The following is a 19,040-nucleotide window of genomic DNA, read 5'->3' on the forward strand; positions in this document are numbered from 1 at the left end:
CGAAAAAAAAATACTTAAAAATATTTTAGTCAGAATTTCAGCTTCGCTGTAATACTCAACAAGAAGATCTATACTGCCATTCTATAGATAGTATGCGCTTGGCTAAGGAGTTCACAACATTGCCATCCGGAAGTATAACGGACCAACACATAAAACTGTGTGTATCCATAAACGTTTATAGTCGGGTTAATACAGTTCAGAGAGAATTACTCATAAACGCGGATGGCAAAAAACAATAACAAAGACCTGAGTGACGTCATCTTCGAACTATCCATAGAGAGAAAACGCACATCAAAATATTTATAATTTTGGCCATTTTTGTTTTGTTTATGTTGGCGTCATGTAAGACACGAATGCTATAGGGACTCTGAAACAAAGACGTATTCAAAGTTTTGGCCAGAAAACTCGTCCTTCAACTATCAATCAATTAAAATGACCCTCATTAAAAAAAAAATCTCAAATCTTGGAATTAATCAGAGTCCCAGGTTTGAGAAATTTTTGCCAAAATGAGAGTCATTTAAATCGATATAGATATCTAAAGGATGAGTTTTCTGGCTAAAATTTTTAAATATGTGTTTTTCCAGAGTACGACAGTTTCATTATCTCCCATAATTTATTGTCACCGCTTCTATCCAGTTTTGTGTGGTTTGAGCCGATCGCAGAAAACTTGATTAAAAGTTGGAAATGTGAAATTTGATTCAAATTAATGGATGGATGGAGTGCTGTATGTCATTGAGACGAATTGACACCGACCGTCCATCCATTCTCATCAACTGTTTAAAATCAAATCAATGATTAGAATTGCAGACCTGCCAACTCTACTATGAAAATGGATTAAAAATTTACGAATTTTTTGGTTCTAACAGAACTAAAATAATATTCGATCTTTAAAGATTGAATAAAACAGATAAGACAGAAAGTGCACTATGTTCAAGTGTAGACTCCTTTCGGTCTGAATGTCCTGGTTAACTCGTCCTGGCTCTATAGTTAAACAATGGGAACGCCTATAATATTCTCCGCGTTAAAGCGTATCCTGTACGGAAAAAAATACGTAATACGTCATGTTTGACTTTTAAATTTCTGTACCAGGGACACTTGAAAGGTTATAGCACATTATGAATGCTATATAAAGCTCAATTGATTTTATTGTTTAATAAATGGTTTTTCTATAGAAAGCCAATTGGAAAAAAGATAGGGGGGGTGGGATAAGCACAGTAAGTACCTCCCTGCCCACTATGGGAGGCCAGGAACCCAACCCCGAAGTTGAAGTGTGTATGCTCCCTAATTTCTCAATTTGAGGACAAACGTGTACTTTTTAAAGGTAGTTATAATGTCTACCATTGCATTATCTCTGAAAACTAACAACTTTATAAATTTCAAATTGGCAGGTCTGGAAATATGTGACCCGTCGTCTCAAAACGATATTATGTCGGAACGAACCACATGCTTAAAAGCCAAATATAATGTTAAACTGGTCAAAAATATAAATTGTTGGCATTAGCACCCTAAAATATGGTATCCATTCTCCTCAATAAAACATACAAACTCAACAAAAGTCTGATATTTCTGGTTATAAATTCAATTTTCAACATCTTAACCAACCCGACTTAATACCGTTTTGAGGCGAAGGTCACATATGACCCGTCGCCTGGAAACAGTATTATATCGGATGGTTAATATAGAAGGGAAAAGAATTGTGACCTAAAAAAAACCCCGTGAACTGTTATATAGCGCAATATCCACTAAACGTGCTCAAAGCGGGTTACTGATTAACAGCAACATTCAACATTTAGTACGGGACCAGACGCATGTGAGGCGATATTACAATTTTTCCGGACAGAGACAACGCTGTTAACGACAAGGTACTCGTAACGACAAGGTACTCGTTTTAAACCTGAGTACGGCGAGAGAATGTAAAGAGTAAAGAGCCCTTTTCCAAGGACTCAACTATGCACCGAGCGAGGCTCGAACCCAGGACCTTCCGATCTGAAAGAGAGTGTCATACCACAAGACCACATAGCCGCACCTACCTGCTGAAAACGATATTGTGTTGAGATAATTTTGAGTGTAGGCTGCAATACTATCAAAATCTATAGCTAAGCCTAAGCTTTACAATCGTTGACAACAGGGAGGAAATGCGTGATGTCAATAAACTGGTTCCAATCTCATTGGATGTGTAAAGCCACTATTCTGTAAGACTGGATACATACATAATCTTAATCTTCTTATTTCTTATGCCTCTTGGCTCCTGGTGGAACATCGGGCTCAAGCACTTCCATCATCTTGTTCGGCACAGACTTGCTCACTCCAGTAGATTAGAGACGCTCAATCTGGTGAAGGTTCTCATCAATGCAAGTCGTTTTGGACGACCCGTTTCTCTTGCCTGTGGTTTCCATTCAGAGCTCATCATTGCTTTTACCTGGGTCGAGTATGGCCAACAAACAGTTCACCTTCTCATACGAGCAATCTCTCATTCCATCCCTCTCGTTATCGTTCCTTCTAATTTTACAGAACTCTTGTGCCAGCTACTTTGCGTTCACGGTTTAGATTAAGGAAAGGACCTTTCCAACCAACTGGACGGTGAATGGGGATCAACCATTAGTCGCTTTTCAAGCTGGTTGCTTGGTATCGACCCTCTCTTCTGCACGGACAGTAAGTTGGAGGCACCTTGCGAGTGTTTCTCTCCGTTCCATTCGAGAGCGCTTGGTTATATTACAAGGCTCTTTCCGCAGGGTATGGCCAACAACCCATCGTCACTTTCTGCGTCTGACCTGGACATCCATTTTCTCTTGTTTTGTTCTTGTCCATAGGTCAGCATTTGGCGCTTTATAAGATGAAAACGAGTAAACATACATAATACCTTGTGTACGGCTATGTGGTCTAGTGGTATGACACTCGCTTTCGGATCGGAAGGTCCTGGGTTCGAGCCTCGCTCGGCGCATAGTTGATTCCTTGGAGAAGGCTCTTTACTCACATCCTCTCACCGTACTCAGGTGTAAAATGAGTACCTGGCCGTTAACAGCTTTGTCTCTGTCCCAAAAATTTGTAATATCGCCTGACAGGCGTCATGTCTCGTCCTACATGTTATGTGTTGCTGTTGGCCAGGGACCCCCTGTAAAGCGCTTTGGGCACGTTTAGTAGATATTGCGCTATATAAAAGCTCAAGTTGTTTTTTTACACGTTCTTCTGATATCAGAGTGATAGCATCTTATTTTCTAGTCCAACTATATTAAATGCTGGACGTCAATAAAGAACATCCATCCTCTCTCTAGGAATGATGTGTGAAAGAAATTGGATTCAATAGTCTGATGTCACGTCGCCCAGCAACGGCCAGCAGCGTGATTCTAAACAAAGCAAATCGGTACTTTCTATTATTCATGCTGGCTAGAACTTTTCATATGTCTTGTGATCAGAATGTATAAAAGTCAAAACATGATCATATTTATAATGTTTTTCTCCGCTGGAAACACTTTTATGCTCGTCGGAGAAATATTTCATGCGAGCGTCCGCCATTGTTCCGGAAGTTACCGTGCGTCATTACGAGGGAAGAGACGTTATGACTGTTGAAGCCAATTTGGACCGTTTAAAATTGTATTTGAATAGAAGTGAGTAGTTCGAGTGAGTAACTTTGTAACTGTGGATACATTTGAAATCGGTCTGAATGTCAATGCATTAAAACATGATGCTCTCTGTTGTATTAAATTATAAAGATGTCTGTGTGCATTGTGAAGTAAATTTGTTATGAGATCATATTATTATAAGATCCACAAATTTATTTCTATCAATGTTTATTATATTTGTTCGAGCAATGTAAACCACTAAAGATTTTCCATTTCGTGGGCAATAAAGATTTATTAATATTACTACTACTATTACTATTACTATCACTATTACTATTACTATTTCTATTACTATTACTATTTCTATTACTATTACTATTATTATTACTATTACTATTACTATTACTATTTCTATTACTATTTCTATTACATTATATTATTATTACTATTTCATTACTATACCATCTATTACATTTCTTATATCATCATCATCATCATGCTTTTTCACCCTGGGTCAGGGTATAGGCCACAGACAAACAGTTTCCGTCCTTTTACTATCTATCCAGCTTTTTACCATTCAGGTCTTACACAACAGTTTCCGTCCTTTATATCATCATCTCATCATTGCCTTTTTCACCCTGGTCAGGGTATAGGCACAGACAAACAGTTTCCGTCCTTTTATATCTCATCATCATCATTGCCTTTTTCACCTGGTCAGGGTATAGGCCAAGACAAACAGTTTCCGTCCTTTTATATCATCATCATCATCATTGCCTTTTTCACCTGGTCAGGGTATAGGCCACAGACAAACAGTTCCGTCCTTCTCTATCATCATCTCATCATTGCCTTTTCACCCTGGGTCAGGTATAGGCCACAGACAAACAGTTTCCGTCCTTTTATATCATCATCATCATCATTGCCTTTTTCACCGGGTCAGGTATAGGCCAAGACAAACAGTTTCCATCCTTCTCTATCTGAGCACTTTTTATCTCATTCCAGGTCTTACCACTTCTCTGTATATCCGCTTCTTTAATTCTTCTCCATGTTCCTCGTGGCCTTCCCCTTGATCTTCTGCCCTGAGGGTTCCAGTCCAATACTTTCTTTGTTATAGTTGAGTCATTCTTTCTAAGCGTGTGTCCAATCCACCTCCATCGTCTTCTTCCTATTTCCTCTCCCACTGGTTTCTGCTGTGTTCTTTTCAATACTTCTTCATTTTTTATTCTATCCATCCATTTTATTCTGAGTAGCTTACGCATGCACCTGTTTACGAAATCTGTACCCTCCTTATACATGCCTGTGATGCGTTCCAAGTTTCACATCCATACAGTAGGACAGACTTCACGTTTGAGTTGAAAAGTCTTAGCTTTAGTTGAAGGGAGATATCTTTAGTTCTCCAAACTCTGTTCAAAGATGTGAATGCAGCCTGTGCCTTTCCTATTCGTGCTTTCACCTCTGCTTCCGTGCCTCCTTCCTTGTCAATTATACTTCCGAGATAGCAGAAAGTGTCTATATCTTCGTGTTCCTGATCTATTTCTATTACTATTACTATTATTATTTATATTACTATTACTATTACTATTTCTCTTACTATTACTATTTATAGTACTATTACTATTACTATTACTATTACTATTTATAGTACTATTACCATTACTATTACTATTACTATTACCATTTCTATTTCTCTTACTATCACTATTTATAGTACCATTACTATTTCTCTTACTATTACTATTTATAGTACTCTTACTAATACTATTACTATTTGTATTACTATTACTATTTATATTACTATTTCTCATACTATTACTATTACAGTTACTATCACTATTACTATTTCTCTTACTATTACTATTACTATTACTATTTCTCTTACTATCACTATTACTATTACTATTACTGTTTCTATTACTATTACTATTACTATTTCTCTTACTATTACTATTTCTCTTACTATTTCTCTTACTATTACTATTACTATTTCTCTTACTATTACTGTTTATAGTACTCTTACTAATACTATTACTATTACTATTACTATTACTATTTATATTACTATTACTATTACTATTACTATTTATATTACTATTACCATTACTATTTCTCTTACTATCACTATTTATAGTACTGTTACTATTACTATTTCTATTATTATTACTATTACTATTACTATTACTGTTTCTATTTCTATTACTATTACTAATACTATTACTATTTCTCTTACTATTTCTCTTACTATTACTATTACTATTTCTCTTACTATTACTGTTTATAGTACTATTACTATTACTAATATTATTACTATTACTATTTCTATTACTATTACTATTTCTATTGCTATTACTATTTATAGTACTATTACTATTACTATCTATATTACTATTACTCTATCTTAAAAATTTTACATCCCGTAATCCTAAGAATCTGCCTATGCATCCCGCTTCTAAAATACTGAACGTTATCTTTAGATTCAATATGAAACCTATTCAGTTATAGTTCCCAGAGGGACTGGTTACATTATATACACTTCCAAAGATTGTGGAACCGGAAGAATAGAAGGTGTAACGTCTCGACGTGTCTGCTCTCTTTTGTAATAGTTTGTGAGATTAAAGTGGGAAAACCGTCACAAGCTTTACATAATGCGGGTAATTGCTTTTTTTAAAATACGAAACCCGCCGAAACCCAGTCCAGGTTCACTCCCCAATGGTGTACACTTCCCTGAGTCTCAGGTTCACTCCCCACTGTTGCCTACTTCCCGCCATAACTTTGCCGGATATCGTCGGGTTTTGGCGGGTTTCGTAAAAAAGTATACTATCGATAGTTGTATATCTATCTCTGCTTTACTGGTACTAATGATGCTATGACTTTAGCTAAAATACTTATATCATCCGCCAACCGGATTTAACGTACCGACACACAAAACTATTTGTAACCTTAAACGGTTATTGATGCTATGCGTTTAGTTTTTTTAAAACCCACGACATCCGCCAGCCGGATATCGTCAGGTTTCACCGGGTTTTGGCGGGTTTCGTAATAAAGAAACACCGGGTGAACGAGTGCAATATACATTGATTAGAATGATATAATGTCTATTTTAATTTGATTTGACATTAAATACCCGGCGGTGACGACAGAGTCCTATGGCGTCGACAGTATCCTCTCGTGTCGACAGAGCCCCCTGGTGTCGGATAACGTCTTTTTCTTACGTCACGGAGGACGCAGCGTGGTAGGTCGTGTGAACAATCCTTTGTGCAACGATCAGCTGATTGGAGTAGGCGTGATTATGCGCGTTCCGTCTAGAATTTCACAGCTTTGGTGTCAAATTAATTAATTACATACTGTGTCTAATCGTCGTCATCGTTAACTTATAGATAGTTCGAAGATGACGTCACTCAGGTCTTTGTTATTGTATTTTGCCATCCGCTTTTATGAGAAATGCTCACTGAACTGTATTAACTGGACTATAAACGTTCATGGATACACACATTTTTGTGTGTTGGTCCGTTATACTTCCGGATGGCAATGTTATGAGCTTCTTAGCCAAGCGCATACTATCTATAGCCTGACACAAGAACCATCTAGGACTTATAGTCTGATGTTATTTTTTAAAAGGATTTTGCACTGTCTAGTGAGTTGTGTAGTTGTTAGTAGAACTCAAGGAAACAAGTGATTCCATTGGTTGAACTATTGAATACAACTCACAATTTGTTTTCTTTTGTGGCCAGAGACTTATCTTTTGACGTCATTTTTTGGTCAGTGTCAGGCTATAAGTTTACGATGGCTACGGTTAAACCCTCATAACATTGGGTACCAACCAATGGGAGCGATCTATATTCATGTTTTTGTCCAACCAAGTCATCATCAACACATACTTGGTTTATGAAAGTTGTAAGCATACCCATGTGTCAAGCTGAACAAAATGACCAATCGTGAAGGTAGACATTTCAAAATCTGTGAACACTTGTCACTGTGTGGCCACTTGGAGCACATATTCCAATGTGACCAATGACCTCGAGCACATGGAAATGTAATATAAGATAGTATGCAGATGACGTCACCCAGGCCTTTGTTATTGTTTTTGCCATCCGCGTTTGTGAGTTGTTCTCACTAAACTGTATTAATCAGACTATAAAAGTTTATGGTTACACATAGTTTGTGTGTTGGTCCGTTATACTTCCGGATGGCAATGTTGTGAACTCCTTGGCCAAGCGCATTCTATCTATAGATCATGGCCATTATTATTTGTGTTATACAAGCCCTGTGCCATCAATCAGCTGATCAAAGTAGGCGTGATTCTGCGCGTTTCGTCAATCGTGTCAACTTTTCTCCCTCTAAAGTTTCACAATTTCACAGCTTAAGAAGGTGCGAAATTAATTACAAAGCTTGACTTATCCACTCTCTTCCATTTGAAATAGGATTCAATAGTCTGATGTCACGCCGCCAGGCAACGGCGGCCATCTTGGTTCTAAACAAAGAAAATCATTACTTTTTATTCTTTATGCTGGCTAGAACTTTTCATTCCCTTTTCATATGCCTTTTGATCAGAATGTGTAAAAGTCAAAACATGATCAAATTTATGTGTTTTTTTTTCCTATGGAAGCGTTTTTATGCTAGCCGGAGAAATATTTCATACGGGCGTCCGCCATTGTTCCGATAGTTTAGAGCCAGTGTTACTAAGTTACCATGCGTCATTAGGAAGGAAGTGACGTTACGACTATTGAATTCTATTGACAGAATGATGAAATTAATCGGCACCACTCGATCTACATAATAGTAGTGTGCAAAACTGATGTCATGCTCGTTTGAACTCTCATAACATTGGGTACAAAACAATCATTACTTATTTGTTATACACCAATAGAAAGATCATTCATTTATCTATCCAATGAACATAATACATGTTTACCTAATTGTCTTGTGTAAAAGAAAATCAAAAGTTTTAGCAGTGAGCCCTCTCCAAGGACTCAACTATGCGCCAAGCGAGGCTTGAACCCAGGATCCTCCAAAGCGAGTGGCATACCACTAGACCACATAGCCGCACCATCTGGATAATATTTTCTTGCTGACAACGATCACCAATTTTTCCTGTATTAAATGCGTCGTCTTTCAGCGGTATCAGTCTTGAATTTTGACTTTTCGGTGATCGAAACATTTGCAAAGTGTTCCTGGAAAGCGGAAGGTTGGTGGACCAAAGCAGACATGGCCACGAAGCTTTGAGGTCGATATGAAGGCAGCCGGACAGACCTGGGCCCAAATAAGGACGACCTCCGAAAACCTGAGCCAGGTGGAAGAGTGCTGCTGGGGTCCCTATGTTCCATAAGGAATCCATGAGGGCTTAAGTCAAGTCCTGGAATCACCAAAGATGCAGACGTGCCAACTCGTAACGGTTCGGTCTTTGCAATTTGGTGAATAAAAGATTTTGCGCTGTTATCAATGCTCTTATTCTAACAGATTGCAACTGACTTCTAATGATGAATGTACTGATGTAAGTCTCTCTAGCTGTGGAAATAAATGATTTTAAAAGACTTTCTTCGTGCTCTTGTACAATACAGATATCTTCGATGTTTGTTTTCTTTGGAATTACATGTTCTTCGTATAGCTCTTTGAACCAAAGTCAAAACGATGATCAAGGCCAGCTAAAGCATGCTTGAGTTGAAACAGATGTCTTGGAGGTTCCATTCAGAATCGGTTGTCTCTATAATTTCATTCGATCAATCCAGACACAAGCACAGGTCCGAACTAAAAGGAATCCACTCAAATGTCTACAAATCATATAATATAATATGTACACTAAACATAATACAATGCATAACAGAGAGATGATTTACAAGGAAAAAAATATCATCTCCCAAAACTATAACTATACATTCGACTGTTTCTCTCCCAGCCAAGGAACTCCGGACAGGGTCAGGTCAAAACTAAGTAATCTCATTCCAAGACAATGACAGGGAACAATTGGAAAACGAGTATGGGGGGATAGAAGACACAACATGTACCTCCCTGCCCACTATGGGAGGTCAGGATCCCCACCCAGCTAGTAAACAGTGATTCATCACCAGCTGCTGCTGCCCTTCCCATTATTTTATAAAATAGATATGTCAAAATCAAACTCTGATCTTAAAAAAAACCGAAGTTATTTTCTATCATAGCCCATAAACATGGTTATGACGTCATCATCACTCGTAGCTTTGAGGCTATATCCGGCTGGCGGATAAACACATAGCATCCGATCAACATTTGATCTTAAAAATCGAACAGGTATTGTCAATTTAAACCCTATACATTGATTTGACGTCATCATCACTAGTAGCTTTGAGATGCTTTGTCATGATAGAAGGAACGAAATTGACGTCACTCAGATATTTGTTATTGTTTTTAGCCAGCCATTTTATAAGTAGGGTAGTTCTCATTACATTGTATTAATCAGACTAGATTTTACACATAATTTTGGAAGTTGGTACGTTATATATTCGGCTGGCGGATGTCGCGAGCATTTTACTTAAACGAATAGCATCAATACAAAAAAATCTGATTTTAAAAACCGAACCGGTATTGTCTATTTAACCCCTTATACTTGGTTTTGCCGTCATCATCATCATCATCATCATCATCATCATCATCATCATCATCATCATCATCATCATCATCATCATCATCATCATCATCATCATCATCAGCTTTGAGGTTATATCCGGATGGCGTATGTTGTGAAAATTTTACCTAAAGGCAAAGCATCAAATTAAAAAAAATGTGACCCACCGTATCGAAGCGGTATTATGTCGGGATACACTCGGTAAGGGAAATTGAATTCATAGCCACAAATATCCAACTTGAGTTTAATTTCTGTACGTTATGGTGGAGTATAAAGACTATTTCTTGCATTGCAAAAACTTTTAAGTTCCAATTTCTCATCATTCTATTATCTCTAAATTCACTTTTTGGGGTCTGAATCATCCCGACATAATACCGTTTTGAGACGGAGGGTCACAAGTTTGATCTCAAAAACCTTGAAATTCTAAACATGGTTTTGACGTCATCATCTTAAATAGCTTTGATATAATATTACTGTCAATAAATACTATATATGCCTAATCATTATTTCATCAAGGAATTTCCGATTACGAAATAAGCTAAATACTAACCTGTTAATTACAGTATCTACTCTGAAAAGAAACGTTTTTAAAAATTTGGCCAGAAAACTCGTCCTTCAAATATCGATCGATTTAAATGACCCTCGTCTTGATAAGAACTCTCAAACCTGGGATCTCGTGAGATCTTCATAAAATTTCGAGATTTGAGGGGGGTATTTTTTGGGGGGTTTATTTATTTATTTTTTTTTTTTTTGTTAAGCCAAAATGAGGGTCATTTATTAAACCGATGAATATTTGAAGGACGTGTTTTCTGGCCAAATTTTTAAATACTTGTCTTTCCAGAGTACAAATGAATGACGCATATAAAATTTCGAAAAACCCCGAGAACTCGAATTGGAAACGAATTTGTGATATGTGACCCTTCGCCTCAAAACGGTATTAAGTCGGGTTGGTTAATATGTTGAAAATTGAATTTATAACCAGAAATATCAGACTTGTGTTGAGTTTGTATGATTTATTGAGGAAAATGGATACCATATTTTAGGGTGCTAATGCCAACAATTTATATTTTTTTTAAAGCATGTGGTTCGTTCCGACATAATATCGTTTTGAGACGACGGGTCACATATTTCAAATCCAGGAGTTGTAAAATCTTATTGTTCCAGGCCTCACATTGGAAAACCCTTTCATTTCTTAGTAAATACGTAATCGTTGACTAATGCTTTGAACGCGTTGAATAAAAATTTTATTCAACGATTGCAGAATATTTTCACACATTTTATTGGTGTGGAATAAGGTGTAAAAGACAGCTGATTGGTAATCAAAAATAATCTTTTGGTGCGCTTGAATTCAACTTTTTTCTTTTTTTGGGTCAAAACGATTCAATAGTCTGATGTCACGCCTCCCGGCAACGGCAGCCATCTTGGTTCTAAACAAAGAAAATCATTACTTTTTATTCTTCATGCTGGCTAGAACTTTTCATTCCCTTTTCATATGCCTTGTGATCAGAATGTGTAAAAGTCAAAACATGATCAAAATTATGTTTTTTTTCTTCCTCTGGATACGCTTTTATGCTCGCCGGAAAAATATTTCATACGGGGTCCGCCATTGTTTCGATAGTTTAGAGCCAGTGTTACTAAGTTACCATGCGTCATTAGGAAGGAAGTGACGTTACGACTGTTGAAGAGAATTATAAATAATCTTTTGGTGCGCATGAATTCGATGTTTTTCTTTTTTGGGCCAATTGTCATTCAAGCAGAAGGAGAAAGACACACATTATTGTGAATAGAAGTACTAATACCATACCATTTTGGTTACAAAATATCTAACAATCTTACTTGGGGGAATAAACGTATTCTTTCATTTATGTATTTATTAAACTCGATATAGATAGTCTGCGCTTGGCTAAGAAGTTCTTAACATTGCCATCCGGAAGTATAACGGACCAACACACGCAACTGTGTGTATCCATGAACGTTTATAGTCAGGTAAATACAGTTCAGTGAGCATTACTCATAAACGCGGATGGCAAAAAACAATAACAAAGACCTGAGTGACGTCATCTTCGAACTATCTATAATTTTAGTGCAATAACACATTGTACTCGCAAACTCGTAGTCTTATTGGGCACGATGAAAATAACTCGTTTAATAATACAGAGAGATGAAAGAATGGTATATTAAATTAAAAAAAAAATTCCGTTTATTCATCCCCAAGGGGAAATTTGTCTTTAGGGTCTATTCCAAGGGAAGACTGGAATAACCCAGGCGTCAGCCGCAGAGCAGCGCAGCAAAGTGAACTAGGGCGAGGTGACTTGCTCAAGGCCACACAACGCAGCGGCGGTGATTGAACTCGATACCTTTCTGGTAGGAAGCAAAGACCGTACCGCTGAGCCACGCTGAAATAGTAACACGTAGTGATATCATGTTTACAATAATATTATGTGACGTCCGATTATAAATCGTTAAATTTCACTAAAAATTTGATTCGTTAACCCTTTCCTTATCAGCCATTTTCATAAATTTCTCCAAAATTTCACACCCATCCAACACAAAAAAAAAATGTTTTTCTTACTCAAACAGAAAAGCAACAAATACATTCTATGCATAATATTGATCATCAAAATGAACTCTACAACACAGTGTCACGTTTTTATAGCTATAATAAAACATTTTTCTTTAAATTGTGTGATTTACAAAAGAAATCTGAATGATAAAAGTGCTGGTTGGATCGTAACGAATGTGACGATTTTCCAGTGGTTGGTAAGGAGAGGGTTAAAAAGAAATATTATTTAAGTGTTTTTGAAGATGTCTTTTACTCAGAGATGACGAAATAGGACTCCATTGAGGCGTAGAATTAATATGTGATTTTTTACACTGTTGCGAGAATTTGAGAGGAAGGACAGCGATTAAAGGGAGATAATACTCTTCAACAGTCGTAACGTCACTTCCTTCCTAATGACGCATGGTAACTTAGTAACACTGGCTCTAAACTATCCGAACAATGGCGGACGCCCCGTATGAAATATTTCTCCGGCAAGCATATAAGCGTATCCAGAGGAAAAATAAACCCACATAAATTTGATTATGTTTTGACTTTTACACATTCTGATCACAAGGCATATGAAAAGTTCTATCCAGCATGAAGAATAAAAAGTAATGATTTTCTTCGTTTAGAACCAAATTGGTCGCCGTTTCCGGGCGGCGTGACTTCAGACTACTGAATCCAATTGTGATTCTATCATTTCTAGATTTTTAAATTACACACGTAGCTAGGGTAGTCGTTAGCAAGGTCGATTACTTGCCTTGTCTCGTCTGGTCTGGACACAAAATGAACGATTTTGTAGCTATTTACACCTGAGTCGAGATGCTCACCGTTGCTGGGCGACGTAACGTCAGATTATTGAATGAATCCAATTTACTGTTAATAGGTTTTTTTAAAATTGAAATTGGATTCTGTCATTCATTATTATCACAGCTGCTAAATTGCCAATTTCTAAAGTCAGGATAAGGCTGAAATGAAATCCTTTCCATTATCTCCCGTTTATGTTTTACTAGTAAAGACAATGTAGGAAATAATGATTGACTATTTCAAAAGATAATAAATACTCTGACCACCTGTTCTCCCAGTCTCTATATTTTAAAAGCTCGATTATGTCAATCAACCCTATTAAATGAAAAGCAAACACACACAAAAAAAAAATAAATAAAAAAAAACCAACCCCAACCAACTAAAAGTAAAAACAAACAAAAAGAAGACTGAGCATTTATATAGCGCAATATCCACTAAACGCTGTCGGGGCACTCCTGAGTCTTACCTATGGACACAACGTCTGGACCTGAACTTTTCATTTCGCCGGTCAATGATTCCGTTTAACGTTGCTTTACTTTTGTGACAAGACGTGCGGCTATGTGGTCTAGTGGTATGACACTCGCTTTCGGATCGGAAGGTCCTGGGTTCGAGCCTCGCTCGGCGCATAGTTGAGTCCTTGGAGAAGGCTCTTTACTCACATTCTCTCACCGTACTCAGGTGTAAAATGAGTACCTGGCCGTTAACAGCGTTGTCTCTGTCCCAAAAGTTTGTAATATCGCCTGAAAGGCGTCATGTCTCGTCCTACATGTTATGTGTTGCTGTTGGCCAGGAACCTCTTGTAAAGCGCTTTGAGCACGTTTAGTGGATATTGCGCTATATAAAAGCTCAAGTAAGACAGCATATCGCTAAGCCATCGTGACCTACAGGGATACATAAATGACGTATGCGTTTCGGGTCATCTCCCCTTTGTCAAAAATGAAATATATAGATAGTTCTTAGTTGACGTCACTCAGGTCTTTGATATTGTTTTTTGCCATCCGCGTTTATGAGTAATGCTCACTAAACTGTATTACCGATAAACGTCCATGGATACTCACAGTTTTGTGTGTTGGTCCGTTATACATCCGGATGGCAATGTTATGAGCTTCTTAGCCAAGCGCATACTATCTATAGACACGAAATATATAGATAGTATGCGCTTGGCTAAGAAGCTCACAACATTGCCACCCGGAAGTATAACGGACCAACATACAAAACTATGAGTATCCATGAACTTTTATAGTCTGGTCAAGGGCTATCCCACACCGGAGATTGCCGTCCTCTGTTGTCTTCCGAATAAAGATGTCGGGCAAGGACAAAATACTAAGAATAAAGAGAAGAACGGCGAGACCTATCCATGCCAAGCTCGAAAAAACCCCCTAAATAACAAAGACTTGAGTGACGTCATCATCGTTTTAACTTTATACCCACTTGTACTCGCAGACATCTCTGTACTCATAAATCAAGTTGTTACATACCGAGATTAATTCTATGTATGATGTAAGGACCACTGACTATGTCGCAGTCAGAAATTTTCTGTGTTGCGCAATCTGACAAACCAGGAAAAAACACATTAAATATAAAATTGGCCAGAAAAACTAACCCTCCAAATATCGATCGATAAAAAGTACTCGCATCTTCTCCAAAACTGATAAATCATCGACTTCAGTGAAGATTTTAAAATAAATCCCATTCTTGATAGTGATTTTCACAAGATAAGGGCTGTTTTAATCGAGCGATACTCGTCGAAGGCATCGATACCTGGCCAAAATGTTAAAAATCTTTTTTTTTTTTTCTTTTTCACGTTATGGCCGTAAAATGTACGTGGCCAAATTTGATTTCTTATCCTAATCAAATCCCCACAGGCATAGATTGCGCGTAGTAGATCACGATGAATGGAGAAATCTGTGATTTTCGATTGAAGGAACTTTTAAACTTGCTAAAATGAAAACTGCTCATAATTGCTGCTTTGGGGTCAAATTGTGGTCAACCCTCTGCACTAATCTTTTTGTACCGGGCTCGAGTGTGTAGCTTCTACCTAATCGTTTATCAATGTTGAATTTAGCAATGTATTTATGTCTATTGGTTTTTTGTTGTTAGCTGAAGAAGGGTTTTGAGCCCGAAACGTTCCGTGTTTGGTAGTTTGTCATTATTTGAAGCTGTTATATTCATTTATATATATATGACTCATCGTCTCAAAACGGTATTATGTCGGAACGAACCATATTCTTAAAAGCCGAATTAAATGTTAAACTGGTCAAATATATGAATTGTTGGCATGAGCACCCTAAAACATGGTATCCATTCTCCCCAATAAAACATACAAACTCAATACAAGTCTGATATTTCTGGTTAGAAATGCAATTTTCAACAACTTAACCAACCCGACGTTTTGAGGCGAAGGGTCCAGAAACTGCTCACGTAGCTACCGGACTCCGAAAAAAACAGGAATTTAAAATTTTGGCCAGAAACTCGTCCTTCATTTCATATCGACCAACTAAAATCATACCCGTCATGTCAAAAACTCTCGAACCTGAGACTTCCTGCGCAGTATTTCAAAACCGTATTTTGTATTTTTTGTTTTGTTTTTTTTCAGAAAATTGCGTCGCAGTTTTATTGTTGTTATGCTTTTAGATAGAATACTCACAACATCTGCCAGCAGGATATCATATACCAACACACAATACTATGTGTAAACTTAGACATCGAATTTATAGTCTGATTAATATCGTTTAACGAATGCGAGAGAGAGAGAGAGAGAGAGAGAGAGAGAGAGAGAGAGAGAGAGAGAGAGAGAGAGAGAGAGAGAGAGAAGCAGTTTGCGTTTAATATGTTTTATATTGTCGGCAATATATTATTATTATTATTGTGTAGGGTTATATCCATTAATAATACATTATAAGCAGTAAATGATCGTTTGTAATTTTAGTATTGTTGTCCAGCGTTGAACCACCCACTTCGTCTCCACAAGGAACAGGCTTTCGAAGTTAGGATTCAGGATTAAAAGGTATAAATTATTTATTATATAATATTTATTAGTCCTGTGTGGTAATAATAATAATAATAATAATAATAATAATAATAATAATAATAATAATAATAATAATAATAATAATAATAATAATAATAATAATAATTATCATTATTATTATTAGACTTATTTGTGTTTGAATGAATGGAATGCCTTAAGTTATCGATGACAACGGATTTAGATGTCTCGGCTTCCTTTTTTTTTGGTTTATTGTGGTGATTGAATGGAAAAAAATATCTATATTTTGATATTAATTTAGAATTTTCATTTTTGTTTGTTTTTGTTCTTCATTTGGAAGTATATGTCGTCATAAAAATATATTTTATGAAAAATAATGGTGACCGTAATAATTTGATACTAAGCTGCTAGAAGCTGTGGACTGTAAAAAGTAAAAATAAATAAATGTGACCCTCCGTCTCGAAACGGTATTATATCGGGATGAATTGGACCCCGAAAAATGACTTTAGAATTAAATTGATAGTAAATATCAATTTTTTGAATCTTTTGGATTGTGAGAAATTGTCTTCATTCTCTAACATAACAAATCGAAACAAACCCCAAGTTTCGTGTCTTTGTCAATAAATTCAATTTTTTGCACCCGAGTCATCCCGACATAATACCGTTTAGAGACGGTGGGTCACAAATGAACATAACAGCTTCAAAACAAAAATAAAAATAAAAAAGAACAAAATTCGATACACGGATTGGAAGGCTCAAAACCCTTCTTCAGCCAACAAAATCGTGAAAATCGGGACTTCAGAGCTTTGATCCGCCTATCGTAAAAATCAGAAATTCAGAGTTTTGATCCGCCGATCGTGAAAATCGGGACTTCAGAGATTTGATCCGCCGATCTTGAAAATCGGGACTTCAGAGTTTTGATCCGCCGATCGTGTCAATCGGGACTTTAGAGTTTTGATTCACTGATCGTGAAAATCGGGACTTCAGAGATTTGATCCACTGGTCGTGAAAATCGGGACTTCAGAGTTTTGATCCACTGATCATGAAAGTCGGGACTTCAGAGTTTTGATCCCACTGATCTTGAAAGATCGGGACTTCAGAGTTTTGATCCACTGATCTTGAAAATCGGGACTTCAGAGTTTTGATCCGCTGATCGTGTAAATCGGGACTTTAGAGTTTTAATTCACTGATCGTGAAAATCGGGACTTCAGAGCTTTGATCCGCCGATCGTGAGAATCGGGACTTCAGAGCTTTGATCCGCCGATCTTGAAAATCGGGACTTTAGTGTTTTGAGCCGCCGATCGTGTAAATCGGGACTTTAGAGTTTTGATTCACTGATCGTGAAATTCGGGACTTCAGAGATTTGATCCACTGGTCGTGAAAATCGGGACTTCAGAGTTTTGATCCACTGATCATGAAAGTCAGGACTTCAGAGTTTTGATCCGCCGATCGTGAAAATCGGGACTTCAATGCTTTGATCCGCCGATCGTGAAAATCGGGACTTCAGAGTTTTGATCCGCCGATCGTGAAATCGGGACTTCAGAGTCTTGATCCACTGATCGTGAAAATCGGGACTTCAGAGTTTTGATCCGCCGGTTGTGAAAATCGGGACTTCAGAGTTTTGATCCACTGATCGTGAAAATCGGGAATTCAGAGTTTGGATCCGCCGATCGTGAAAATCGGGACTTCAGAGTTTTGATCCACTGATCGTGAAAATCGGGACTTCAGAGTTTTGATCCACTGATCGTGAAAATCGGGACTTCAGAGTTTTGATCCGCCGATCGTGAAAATCGGGATTTCAGAGTTTTGATCCACGGTTGTGAAAATCGGGATTTCAGAGTTTTGATCCACTGATCGTGAAAATCGGGACTTCAGATGTTTGATCCGCCAGTTGTGAAAATCGGGACTTCAGAGTTTTGATCCGCCGATCGTGAAAATCGGGACTTCAGAGTTTTCCTCCGCCGATCGTGAAAATCGGGACTTCAGAGTTTTGATCCTCCGATCCTTTTTGAGTAAAGTTGGGCCTTTGATAAATAGTCAGAATATGTAGTGCTGTCTGATTGGAGCCATGAAATCATATCAGATTTGATAGTTTCCGAAGTTGGAGCATTGAGGTGATCATGGGCCACCAAAGTGTGCGTTGTCCAATGCAATACGGCTGGGTGCTTCGAGGAAAGGCAGCAAATGGTTCTTTAGCCAGTCTTCAAACATCTCTGCATTGACCCCAGAATGATAGTCTCTACCTTCAAGATGATTCAGAAAAGAAGAAAAATAATGGTATGGCATTCTTCTAAATACCCAGTATCTTCACCATCTACAAGAATATCAATGATCCTCTGTTCAAAACTCATGGGTCTTTTTCTACCCGAATTATCAGACGTCCATTCCCTTGTCGGATGTATGTTTACGTTCAGCCAGTTCCATCCATCATTGGATGATATCCACATCAAAATTGTCTTGGATCCTTTTCCTATCACGTCGTTCCACACTGGTGGTCTCTCCGTCGCATTTCGATAATCATCTTCTCGGGGTTGACAGTGAAATTCCATT

At 37.5% G+C, this 19,040-nt stretch overlaps 1 long non-coding RNA gene across 2 annotated transcripts in view; it reads left to right on the forward strand.

Moving 5' to 3' along the window:
• The first annotated feature begins 16,395 nt into the window (after positions 1–16,395).
• Positions 16,396–19,040, forward strand: part of LOC144977873 (uncharacterized) — a 16,096-nt gene continuing 13,451 nt past the window's right edge. For both annotated transcript variants that reach the window (XR_013646422.1, XR_013646423.1), the window contains exon 1: positions 16,396–16,508. This is a non-coding gene — a long non-coding RNA (uncharacterized LOC144977873). The remainder of the gene's footprint in view (positions 16,509–19,040) is intronic.

This window comes from Berghia stephanieae, chromosome 8, assembly GCF_034508935.2.
Source record: "Berghia stephanieae isolate SIO BIC M18660-M18661 chromosome 8, UCSD_Bste_1.3, whole genome shotgun sequence".
NCBI classification, from domain to species: domain Eukaryota; kingdom Metazoa; phylum Mollusca; class Gastropoda; order Nudibranchia; family Aeolidiidae; genus Berghia; species Berghia stephanieae.